Source organism: Camelus bactrianus, chromosome 26, assembly GCF_048773025.1.
Source record: "Camelus bactrianus isolate YW-2024 breed Bactrian camel chromosome 26, ASM4877302v1, whole genome shotgun sequence".
In the NCBI taxonomy this organism is placed as follows: domain Eukaryota; kingdom Metazoa; phylum Chordata; class Mammalia; order Artiodactyla; family Camelidae; genus Camelus; species Camelus bactrianus.
The window spans coordinates 30,718,877-30,732,119 of record NC_133564.1 but is presented as its reverse complement, the minus strand read 5'-3'; positions in this window follow the sequence as shown (position 1 = coordinate 30,732,119).

Below are 13,243 nucleotides of genomic sequence, written 5' to 3'. Positions count from 1 at the left end.
TCCAATACAAAATTGTGAACAATAATAAATTTTTAAAAATTTTGAGAATGCTTGCCTTAACATAGTTTATATAATAAAGTCATATAATTTTGGTTTTGATACTTACAATTGAGAATTGAATTGAGAATCTTTATCAGGATAGTCTTATTTGTTATGTTAATGTTCTGTTATGAATAACTGGTTAGATCAATATTAATGATTTGTCCCTAAAAAACCGCAACATAATTTATTAATTTGGTTTGGGTTTCAAATATAAATTAATATTTTGGATTATAAGTTATCATGAATCCTTATTATAATGTTGATCAGAATAATCTGACAAGATAAATATTTTAACTTAATTTGTATCCATTGTAAAACCCTTCTGATGTCAAAGGTGGGTAATCCAGTGGTAAATTAGTCATTTTCCCCCTCATTTACCTTTTTCTGTTTTTTTTAACTGAGCTCCTAACTTACGTTCTTTTGATTTCTTTAAAAATATCAGCATATAATATGATTAAATCGTTGAAAATAGGAATATATCCAATGAGAACGAAAATTAGCTTTTATTTCCTGAGTGTTGGTATATTGCCAATAAATGAATGATGTTGCATATGCCAGTCTACTTTTGCCCCTTCTCTTCAGTATAACATTGGAAGTTTTAGCCAGAGCAATTAGGCAAGAAAAATGAAAGGCATACACATGTTAAAGAATTAAAATTATTTGTTTGTAGGTGATATGATCTTATATGTCAACTGTAAAGACTCCACACACACAAATACCAGTTAGAACTAATCAGTGAATTCAGTGAAGTTGCAGGCTAGAATATTAACACAAAAATAAAATGCATTTCTTTACACTAACAATGAATATTCTGAAAAGGAAATTTAAAAAAAATCAATTTAGAATAGCATCAACTATTATTAGTCAGCTAAACTTAACCAAGAAGCATACACTGAAAACTAAAAAGAAATACTAAAAAATAAGTTAAATAAACACAAAAAAATAGAAAGCTACCCTGTATTCATGGACTGGAAGACATAATATTGTTACGATATCAATACTATCAAAAGCATCTGTAAATTCAGTGCAGTCTATCAAAATTCCAAAGACACTTTTTTCCCGTCCTAAAATGCATACGGAATCTCAAGAGACTCTATAAATAACCAAAGCAGTCTTAAAAAATAACAGAGCTGGAGGACTCACGCTTTCTGATTTCAAAACTTAATATAAAGCTATAGCAATAAAAACAGTGTGGTTCTGGCATAAATTAAGACGTATTGACTAATGCAACAGAGAGCCCAGAAATAAAGTTACATATATACAAAAGTGAATGTACTAAATGCCACAGTATTTTGTATACATGAAAATGGTTAAAACTGTATGTTTATGTTATGTATTTTTTATTAAATTTAAAACATTAAATAAACCCTTGCATGGAGGTTTTTGGCACTCTTTTTTAAAATTGAAGTACAGTTACAGTGTGTCAATTTCTGGTGTACAGCACGATAAACCTCTGAACCATTTTTGTTCTCCGTTTATTTTTTGACTGCCTGACTAGTACTACACATACGTACGAACACAAGCTCATACATCGCCAAGAGCTTGTATGAGCTTGTGCTCTCCCAGTACAGGCGTCTTGTTTGGGTCTTCCAAACTTCTCACACTGACATTTTGATCATACAGATGAGCCAATGATTGAAGAAACATGAAAACTCAATGAAGTTTCTTTGTGAGACAGGAAAAAACTAAAAACTCAAAATTAGAATTTTATGATTTCAAGCTATTGGAATTCAAAGATCTAAAAAAAATCACTCATAATTTAGTGGAATCTTGTGCTTAAAAACACATGTTCTCACATTAGGAATGATGACAGATTAATCCAAAATGTTATTGGATAACTGAGGCTTAGTTTAATTATCTTTTCATTATCATATGGGAAATATGTGGCAGCACCAGGTTCAAATCCATTCAGTATGATTGTGATAGTCATCATGGAGTATGTAGCTGATAATCACATAATTTAACACAGATAAATATAAATGAGCGTATTTTGTTACCATTTGTGCGCCACACACAGTGCCATCAGCCACATAGGCATAATCTCTGCCACCTGATCTCACTGATGATCCTGTAGTTATGCATACATGTCCTTGAGTATACAAATAAACCGCAGATCGAACATCAGTTTTGAAAGGATTCTTTTGTGGCCAAACACAAGCTAATTTTCCACAGAGAACATCCCTGGAAATGAAAAGAAAAAAAGTCTTAATCATTTTGTCTTTTAATGAAATCAGGTTTTTTTTTTTTTATTTTTTTACATACACCTACATACATTCTTTTTCATTAGAGGTTACTGTAAGCTGTTGAATATAGTTCCCTGTGCTATGAAGTATGAACCTGTTTACTTTATATATAGTAGTTAGTATCTGCAAATCTCAAACACTCAATTTATCCCTTCCCACCCCCTCCCCACTCCCGGTAACCATAAGTTTGTTTTCTATGTCTGTTAGTCTGTTTCTGTTTTGTAAATAAGTTCATTTGTTCTTTTTTTTTTTTTTTAAGATTTCACATATAAGTGATATCATATAGTATTTTTCTTTCTCTTTCTGGCTTTCTTCTTTTAGAATGATGATCTCCAGGTCCATCCATGTTACTGCAAATGGCATTGTTTTATTCTTTTTTATGGCAGAATAGTGTTCCATTGTATATATATCCCACAACTTCTTTATCCAATCTGTCGATGGACATTTGGGTTGTTTCCATGTCTTGGCTATTGTAAATAGTGCTGCTATGAACATTGGGGTGCATGTATGTTTTTGAATTGATGTTCCCTCTGGATATATGGCCAGGAATAGGATTGCTGGATCATATGGTAAGCCTTTTTAGCCTCTGGAGGAATCTCTATACTGTTTTCCATAATATCTGCAGCAAACTACATTCTCACCAGCAGTGTGGGAGGTTCCCTTTTCTCCACACCCTCTCCAGCATTTATTGTTCATGGGCTTTTGAACGATAGCCTTTCTGACTGGTGTGAGGTGATACCTCATTGTAGTTTTGATTTGCATTTCTAAAAAGAATTGTATTACATGTATGATAACATAAATTGTTGTTTAACTGATAGTATAAAACCAGAAAAATGCCAAAATGACATTGTCTTATGGTGCCCGACAACTGAATGCAACCCAGTTAATTAGCACCGTAGCAGAACTAAAATCTATGCACTGAACTCAAGTATTCAGACATGCCTTCCTTTCCTATTTCAGAACTCAACTTTTACTCTCCCCTCGTCATGTTTTATCATATTCTTTGGGAAAATTCATCACCTGCTTATTTCACTTACCATACCACCCCACAGCTTTATACACGTTGTCACAAGTGTCAGGATTTCCACCTTTTTTAAAAGCTGAATATTCCATTGTATGCATTCTACATTTTCTTGATCCCTTGGTGGACACTTACTGTGTCCATACCTTAGCTTTTGCTGGATCATATGGTAGTTCTATTTTTAATTTCCTGAGGAACCTCCATACTGTTTTCCGTAATGACTGTATCAAATTACATTCCCACCAACAGTGCAGGAGGGCTCCCTTTTCTTCACATCCTCACCAGTGTTTGTTATCCATTGTTTTCTGATAATAGCCATTCTAACAGGCATGAGCTGGTAGCTCATTGTGGTTTTGATTTGCATGATCATAATGATTAGTGACATTAAGCAGCTTTTCATGTACTTGTTGGTCAATTGTATGTTTTTGGTTTTTTTTTTAAACACATCTGTTTGGGTCCTTTGCCCATTTTTAAATAAAGATTATCATTATTATTTTTAAAATATTGTTTGCTATTGAGATCTAAGAGTTCCTTGCATATTTTGGATATTAACCTCTTATCAGATATGTGGTTTGCAAATATTTCCTCCCATTCCATAGTTTGCCCTTTTATTTTGTGGATGGTTTCCAGTGCTGAGCAGAAGCTTTTTAGTTTGAGACAGTCCTAGTTGTCTAATTTTTCTTTTGTTGCTTTTGCTTTTGGTGCCAATCTGAAAAAAAAAATCATTGCTAAGACCAATGTCAAGACGCTTATCTCCTGTATTTCCTTCTAGGAGTTTTACAGTTTCAAGTCTTACTTTCAAATTTTTTTTCCCACCTTGAGATCATTTTTTTGTGTATAGTATAAGACAGAAGTCCAGTTTATTTTTTTTTCCTATAGCAATACAGGTTTTCCTACACCATTTATTGAAGAGTCTCTTTTTTCTCCATTTTATAATCTTGACCCCTTTGTTGAAAATTAACTGTGTATGCATGTATTTGTTTCTAGGCTATTCTGTTTCATTGATACATCTGTTTTTATGCTAATAGCATATTCTTTTGATTATTATAGTTTTGTAATATAGTTTAAAATCAGGAAATGTAATGGCTCGAGCTTAATCTCCTTTCTCAATATTGTTTTGGCTATCTAGGATCTTTTGTAGTTCCATTCAATTTTAGGATTATTTTCCTATTTCTGTAAAAAAAAAAAAAGGTCCTTGGGATTTTGTTAGGGATTGTACTGAATCTGTAGATAGCTTTGGGTGGATATTTAGACAACATTAGTTCTTCCAAGCAATTGGTATATAGTGTATTTGTATTTATTTGGGTTTTCTTCAGTATCTTTTATCAATGTCTGATAGTTTTCAGTGTATAGATCTTTCATTCCCTTCGTTAACTTTATTCTGGAATATTTTCTTTTTGATGATATTTATAAATGGGACTGTTTTATTAATTTCTCTTTCCAATATTTCATTGTTCGTCTATAGAAGTATAACTGATTTTTGTATATTGAGATGGTATCTTGCAGCTGTACTGATTTTGTTGACTAGTTCTAACAGTTTTTTGGTAAGTCTCAGGTTGCCCACACATTAAGATCATATCTTCTCTGGCAAAGAAGATTTTGCTTTCCTCCTTCTGATTTGGATGCTTTTTATTTTTTTTTTCTTGCCTAATTGCTCTGGATGGGACTTGCAGTATTACATTGACTAGAAGTGACAAAAGAAGACATTATTGTATTATTCTTGATCTTAGAGGTAATACTCCCAGCTGTTCCCATTAAGTATAATGTTAGCTGTGGGTGCAGAAATATGTATAAGTTCCTTGTACAAGGAAATACTGGTGATTTGGAGTGGACTACAAAAGAGACAGTAGGGAAAGTGTCTGTCAGTTTCCCGAGTCTCTGGGGAGGATTGCAGTCAGTCCCTAGATGTGTGCTAACTTAGGATCCTGACCTTTAGGTAGCAGATTTCCTAGTATGCAGATGGAAGCCTTCCAGGGAAAGACTTGGAGATGGGTGATTTCATCTGTTCCCTCTGCACTGAGCCCACTTTCTGCCTTTAGTAATGAACACCGGATTTGTCTTAATCTAGTCTCCTTATTAACACACAAGCAGAAAAAAAGAAAAAAGAGAACTGTATTGCACAGAAGAAAAACATAGTACAATATTATTTGAAAATGTTCTCCAGATACATGATTTACTTTCAAATACTATTTAATGTCTCTTGACGAGGAATATATAATTTTTATGATTCAATGAAACAATAAATTTCTATATACATACTTCTGTTCACAAGGTAATGGTTGGGAATTTTGAAAACCACAGTTTCCAAGTCTATTATGCAGAGAATTAACTTCTTCAAAACAGGCAAAGGGAGCACCTTGAGCACCTTAAAATGAAAACATGCCCATTCACTTATTATTCTTAATCCAAATAAAACATTTGTCAATAAAAAGCAAATGAAACTCATTACATTAAAAAATCATGGTCATGATCACACTTATTTTTTCTGTGTGTAGGATATCACTGCAAGTAGAAACTATTGTCTTATCTGTCAGAAAATAGAAAATGATTATATCTATTGTAGTAAATTATGTTATGGTTAAAAACAATTTGCTTATCCTCCCTGTGGAAACGTGTATTTCCTAGTCCAATGTACATCAGGCTTGACCTTGTAACTTGCTCTGCTTAATGAAAAGAGACATTTGGAACATCATTTAGGGGCAAAACCTTCAGAACTAGCAGATAGACTGCCATTTTCTCTTTTTTTGTTTGTTTTTCAATTTTTTGTTGTGGGGGAGCAGATTTTTTAATTTTACTTTTTCTTTTAATGCAGGTACTGGGGATTGAACCCAGGACCTCATGCATGCTATGCATGTGTTCTACTACTGAGGTATACTCTCCCCTCTTCTATTTTTTTTTTTTCTGATGGGGGACAAGCAGTGTTTTAAGTAGAGGTTCATGAGTCAGTCTAGGTGTCACAGTAAGGCAATGTGGAGCAGCAGAGAACCTGTATTAGACTTGTAAACCTCAGAGATTTGAGGTTTACTTCCATTCAGTAAACATAGGAATTAGCACCTAGAAGTGGAGTTCTGCTGTAGAACATGCCTAAAACGTGGCATTGTAATCGAAGCCTGGCAGTAAGGTGGCAAGGTTGAGAGTAACGCAAATAACTGAGAGTTGGTGTTATATTACCTTTACTCAATTGCCAAATGATTATATTTGAGTCTCACTGAGTAATTTTGATCTATTCCAATTTAATTTATTTTTCTTCTAAAAATACAAAAACATAGTGGGCTATTATGAATAGTCACTGTCTAGATAGTAAGCATATATGCATGAATCTTATTTGAATTATTCTCAAAAACTCTTTAAAAAGCAAAACATAAAAATAAATTTTGATGAGTTGCCTATGACAACTCTTATCATAGCAGTCCTTCAGTGAGGAAATACGGTTACCTGTGAATGAAATGCATTCTGAGCTTTTTAAAGTTTATGGCCATTAAAATTAGACTATGAATGTGTAAAGTAAAAGGAAATTAAATAAAATTTCAGAATCTACTGATGTGCCACTCCAATCTCTATATACATAAATGCAACTCCTAACATGGATTTTTGCCCACGTAGCTAAAACCAAAAACGAAAATCAAACCATGAGAAAAGGAATGTACAATACCATCGTGGAAAATCTGAAATGCTCCTGCAGAAACTAAACTTTAATTCAAATTTAACGTTTATTGACCTTGTGATTCAAGTTCTTCCACTTCTAGAGTTGTGTAATAAGTATTATCTCCTACAGAGGGATCCAAATTTAAGATGAAAGAAATATGACAGGTCTCCCAGCCCTCCACCCAGCTGTGCTGGGACCTGGCATCCTCATCAGTGGGCCCACACCAGACCCAGGACCCCAGGAACCTTGCAGCTAGCTCTGCCAGGACCCAGCTCTCTCCACCAGCAGCCTGCAGCCTGTGCACTAGGCAGGCCTGGCAGCCAACCAGGCCAGGGACCAGCCCCACCTACCAGCACTCCTAGGATTCAGCCCTGCCACAGATTTCCAGTTACATAATAAATGAGTCACAGAGATGAAACATATGGCACAGGGAATATAGTGCATTATATTGTAATATATTTGTATGGTAGTAGATGATTCCTAGACTTATTATGGTGATTATTTCATAATGTGTAGAAATATTGAATCACTATTTTGTGCACCTGGGACTAACATAGTGTTGTAGGTCAATTATGCTGCAGTGAAAAAATATGTAGACACTGGGAGGAAATGCACTGAAATGTAATGGTGGTTATCGCTGCAGGGCAAGGATGATAGGCAGTTGTTAGTTTTTACTTTATGCTTTATGTATTTCTAATTGTCTGCAATGAACATGTATTGCTCGTAAAATTAGAAAACAACAAAAGTCATTAAAATGAAGAAGTAAGAAATGTTGACAAGGAACTGAACAACTGAAGAAAAACTTTCCTCCATCAATCTAAGACCAACTTTACAACCTCACATATAATGTTACATAAATTGCAAATACTGAAACCATGTGACTTTTTACATCTAAGCCTCATGTCGAAGCAGTATGGTATCCTCAGATGTACTCAGGAATCCTTTACACTCCTCAAAAATAGTGAGGATTCCAAAAAAGCATTTGTTTATGTGAGTTAAACAACATTGTCTTAGAAATTAAAACTGAGAAATTATTGAAACGTTTCTTGACAAGTAACTCTAATAAATCCATTGTATGCTTATATAAATAATATATCTATAGTGAAAAATAACTTCTTCAAAACAAAATCTCTTTAGTGCCTGGCCCAATAGAATACCGCTGGATTCTTGTATATTCAGTTTGTTGTGTATACTATTTTAGTTGAAGTATATGAAAAAATCAGCCTCATACAGATACACAGTTGGAAAGGGAAGAAATATTTTAATAACTGTTTCAGATAATTGTGGATATTCTTTCTTTTTTTTTTTTGGTCTACACTAAATGTAGACAAATGATAGTTTCTGTAAAGTTGGTTGCAACATGGAACCTGAAATATTATCAGTGAACTGTTTGCACTCTGTTACATTAAAATCCATTGATCTGTCTCAAACCTTGAATGGACTTTTACCCATGCATGATTTTGTGACATCATGCATTGCTCATTTGGAAAATACTGGCTGACTGATTTACGTAGCTCTTCCAAATGCTGACATATTTCATTGTACAATTTCAAGCAAACACATTTGTTAATATTGCCACCAATTTAATCAGATGCATCTTTATTCAAAAGCTATTGGGTCACCGTGGCAGGTATGTTTTCTAAAGCTCGAATTTTCAGTTGAAGGTTTGAATTTTATCATTAGCAACACATTCTTCCAGTATTTGCCTTGAAGTTACAGGCTCACCTCATTCACTTTTGATAAAATTGTCTGCCACATACCCAACTCTTAATAAACAGTTTGTCACAATGACTATTTTAAGTAGAAAAGGCATTCGATTAAAAAAAAAAAAAGTGGCTAGTTCAGCTGGCAACTCAACCACAAGTTGCACAAGTGCTTCACCACATACTGCAGTAAGAAGCAGAAGTGCTTTCTGTATCCTTCTTGTATAGCACACAGAAGAACATCAGGAAGCCATGGACTCAAAAGTTGGGGCTTAATAGAATTGATAATTTCTACTGCTTCATCAAAGACAAGAAAAAGAGAAATATATAAGAAAGAGCAATACCTTTACCAAATAACTTGGCACACTGGTTATCGATAGTTTGGCATTGTCCATTATAACAATATGCAGTCCCCAACCTGCACAACTGGCCATTCATTGCATAAGTGTCAGGAACACAATTACTAGAAGTTCCATTGCAATACTCTGTAAAATCACACTCTTGATCAATACTCTTCCTGCATGGAGTGCCTGCTACTGATAGCTAGGAGGAAAAAGAAAATCATAAAAAAAAATTTTATTTCTGTTAGCCTGAATCACTGCAGGTGATCAGTGTACATACACATTGAACAATTCTGCTTTTCATTGTTGTAAGTTGCCTGGGCACTCCCTTTGCATACACGTGTGTGTGGTGTATGATTTGACTTATCGGTGTGTGAGTGTTCTTTGCATATTCTGTATACTACACGTGTTATTTGCTACGTGTTTTGCCTGCTCTGCATATATTTTCATGGTCATTTACCATTTATTTGACTTCACAATTGCCTTGAGAGTTGATTTTTTTGTATAGCAGTGTATTTGTTTATGCTGCTCTTTATTTGATAAATTAGAAGATGGTAAGCTGTGGTTACAACACAACAGAATAATCAATAGTAATCTGAGGTGCCTCCTTTATCTCATTGTAGTCATCCGTATATACTTGTGGTGGTTGATGCACCCTTGTTCCACTGAATTATTCTATAATCTATCAATTCCACATTAATTCAATTAACATGGCCTTCTGTTATCACAGTTCAAGTTCCAACATAAATGTTGGAAACTTACCTCACATTTTGATGTACAGCATGATCCAGAACCACATTTTACTGAGCCTTTCAGTTTACATGTATTATAATCACAGCAATTCTTAAATTGACATTCCTAAAATTTCATAAGAAGTACTATATTAGCTAACCACTTAACAGCTCTTGTTTCTTAATCTCAACTCCTATTTAATACTCTCTTGTGTTTAACTTTCTAGTTGCACAACATAGTTATAGTCAATGACGTTTTACTATTTTACTATTTCCAGAATACCCAAAGACACATACAACTATTAGAACTAAATAAATAACATTTAAAATAGCAGTTGATTAGTAACACTTATTACTTAAAATATTTGGTAATTAATTCATAAATTGCCAACATGTAAATATATCATTTGAATTTCCAAGAGAAAATTCTCCCCAGTTGTCTTTTTAGTGATTTGTTTACTAAAGTTTCCCTTTGTGAATAAAGGTAGAGTTAGGCAATATATATAATAAAAATACTTCTGGTGTAGTAATCATATGCAGTGTTTTATTACAATGGATATGTTGACACATGTATTTTCATAAGGTAGATGTCAGTCAACTGTTACTCAAATTAGATGATAATTTAAATAATGTTAACAAACCAAATATTGTTTTCATATATATATGTTGCATTTATACAATTCTTTTAATAATTTTATATTCTTAACACTTAAAAATCAAACATTTTCCATTTACTCAAAAATCCAGTTTCAAAGATCTTGTCCTTTATTAAGAAGGTAGGATTCTTTTTCATTTAAAATTTTCCATGTTTCCAATTTTTTATGTGTTTATGTGAATAGATATATGTAACATAGATGTTACTTATGTATTTATAACTTATGTACATGTAACATTATTCTGTATGTTAATCTTGTATCCTGCTACCTTGCCAAATTCTTTTATGAGCTCCTAGTAATTTTTGTGTAGCTTTTAGGGTTTTCTATATATAGTATCATGACATCCACAAATAGTGACAGTTTTACCTCTTCTCTTCTGATTTGGATCCCTTTTATTTTATTTTATTTTTTTTTTCTTGCCTGATTGCTGTGGCTAGGACTTTGAAAACTATGTTGGATAGAGATAGTGTGAGTGGGCATCCTTGTCTTGTTCCAGATTTGAGTGGGAAGGCTTTCAGTTTTTCACTGAATATCATGCTGGTTGGGGGTTTGTCATAGTAGCTTTTATTATGTTGAGATATGTTCCCTCTATACCCACTTTGGTGAGAGTTTTTATCATAAATGAGTGTTGAATTTTATCAAATGCTTTTTTTCTGCATCTATTGAGATGATCATGTGATTTTTGTCCTTTCTCTTGTTGATGTGATGTATCACATTGATTTGCATATGTTGAACCATCCTTGTGTCCCTGGGATGAATCTGCCTTGATCATGGTGTATGATCTTTTTTATGCATTGTTGGATTCTGTTTGCTAATACTTTGTTAAGGACTTTTGCATCTATGTTCGTCAATGATATTGGCCTGTATTTTTCTTTTTTGGTAGTGTCTTTGTCTGGTTTTGGTATCAAGGTGATGGTGGCTTCATAGAATGAGTTTAGGAGTATCCTCTCCTTTTCAGTCTTTTGGAAGAGTTTGAGAAAGATCAGTTTGAGTTTTTTGTATGTCTGGTAGAATTCCCCAGTGAAGCCATCTTGTCCTGGGCTTTTGTTTGTAGGGAGGTTTTTTTTTTTTATTCTAATTCTGTTTCATTTCTAGTGATCAATCTGTCAAGTGATCTGTTTCTTCCTGAGTCAGTCTTGGTGGACTGTATGTTTCCAGAAACTAGTCCATTTCTTCTAGTTTGTCCAATTTGTTGCCATATAGTTGTTCACAGTATTTCCTTATAGTTTTCTGTTTTTCTGTAGTATTAGTTGTAATTTCTCCATTTTCCTTTCTTATTTGATTTGTGTTCTCTATCTTTTCTTCTTGGTGAGTCTGGTCAGAGGTTTGTCAGTTTTGTTCACTCTCCCAGAAAACCAGCTCTTGGTTTGATTGATTTTTTCTTTCTTTTTTTTTTAATCTCAATTTTATTTATTTCCTCCCTAATCTTTATTACCCCCTTCCTTCTGCTGACTTTTGGTTTTATTTGCTCCTCTTTTTCTAATTCTTTTAGATGGTAGGTTAGGTTGATTATTTGAGATTGTTCTTGTTTTTTGAGGAAGGCCTATATCGCTATGAACTTCCCTCCTAGGACTGCTTTTGCTGTATCCCATAGATTTTGTGTGCTTGTGTCTTCACTGTTATTTGTCTCAAAGTATTTTTAATTTCGTCTTTGATTTCATTGTTGACCCATTGGTTTTTTAATAGCATGTTATTTAGTCTCCATGCTGTCACTTTTTTCTCATTCGTTTTTCTGTGGTTGATTTCTGGTTTCATGCCCTTGTAGTCAGAAAACATGCTTGAAGTAATTTCTATCCTCTTAAATTTGTTGAGTCTTCCTTTGTGCCTGCATACGTGGTCTATTCCAGATAATGTTCCATGTGCATTTGAAAAGAATGTATATTCTGTTTTTTGGGGATGTGATGTCCTAAAAATATCAACCAAGTCCAACTATCCAATTCTGTCATTTAGTATCTTCATTGCCTTATTGATTTTTCTGTCTGGAAGATCTGTCCAATGATGTTAACAGGGTGTTAAAGTCTCCTACTGTGATTATGTTCCCATCAATTTCTCCCTTTATGTCTACTAGTATTTGTTTTATATATTTAGGTGCTCCTATATTGTGTGCATATATGTCAATGAGTGTAATATCTTCATCTTGTATTGCTCCTTTAATCATTATATGGTGTCCTTCTTTATCTTTCTTTATGGCCTTTTTTTTAAAGTCTGTTTTGTCTGATATGAGTATTGCTACTCCCGCTTTCTTGTCATTTCCATTTGCATGAAATTTTTTTTATCATTTCCCATCCTCTCCTTTTCAGTCTATGTGTTTCCTTCATCCTAAAATGGGTCTCTTGTATGCAGCATATTGTAGGCCCTTGTTATATTAGCCAATCTGCAACTGTATGTCTTTAGATTGGAGCATTTAGCCCATTGACGTTTACATTAATTATTGATAGATGTGTTTATTGCCACTTTGAACTTAGTTTTCCAGTTGATTTGGTATTTCCTCTTTGTTCCTTTCTTTTTCTTTTTGTGGTTTGATGATTTTCTTTTACATTATATTGGTTTATTTTTGGCTTTTGTGACTGTATTGTATGCTTTTGATTTGTGGTTACCCTGTGTTTCAAGTATATTAACCCATTACATCCATAAAGGCACCCACAGAGCAAATGGGTCCCCTCTGCCTAGGGTGTAAACAAATCTCAGTCCTGCCTATGAAGTTGTGGAGCCGCTCGCTGTGGATCCAAGTTTCAACCCCACCTCCACCTGGGAGCTAGGCACCAGTGAGTATGGTGGCTATGGCTGAGCCCCACCTCTCTTCTCCTGAAAACGCACTAGGAATGGTTCTGTGGGCCTGCACCGCTCCCCACAACACACA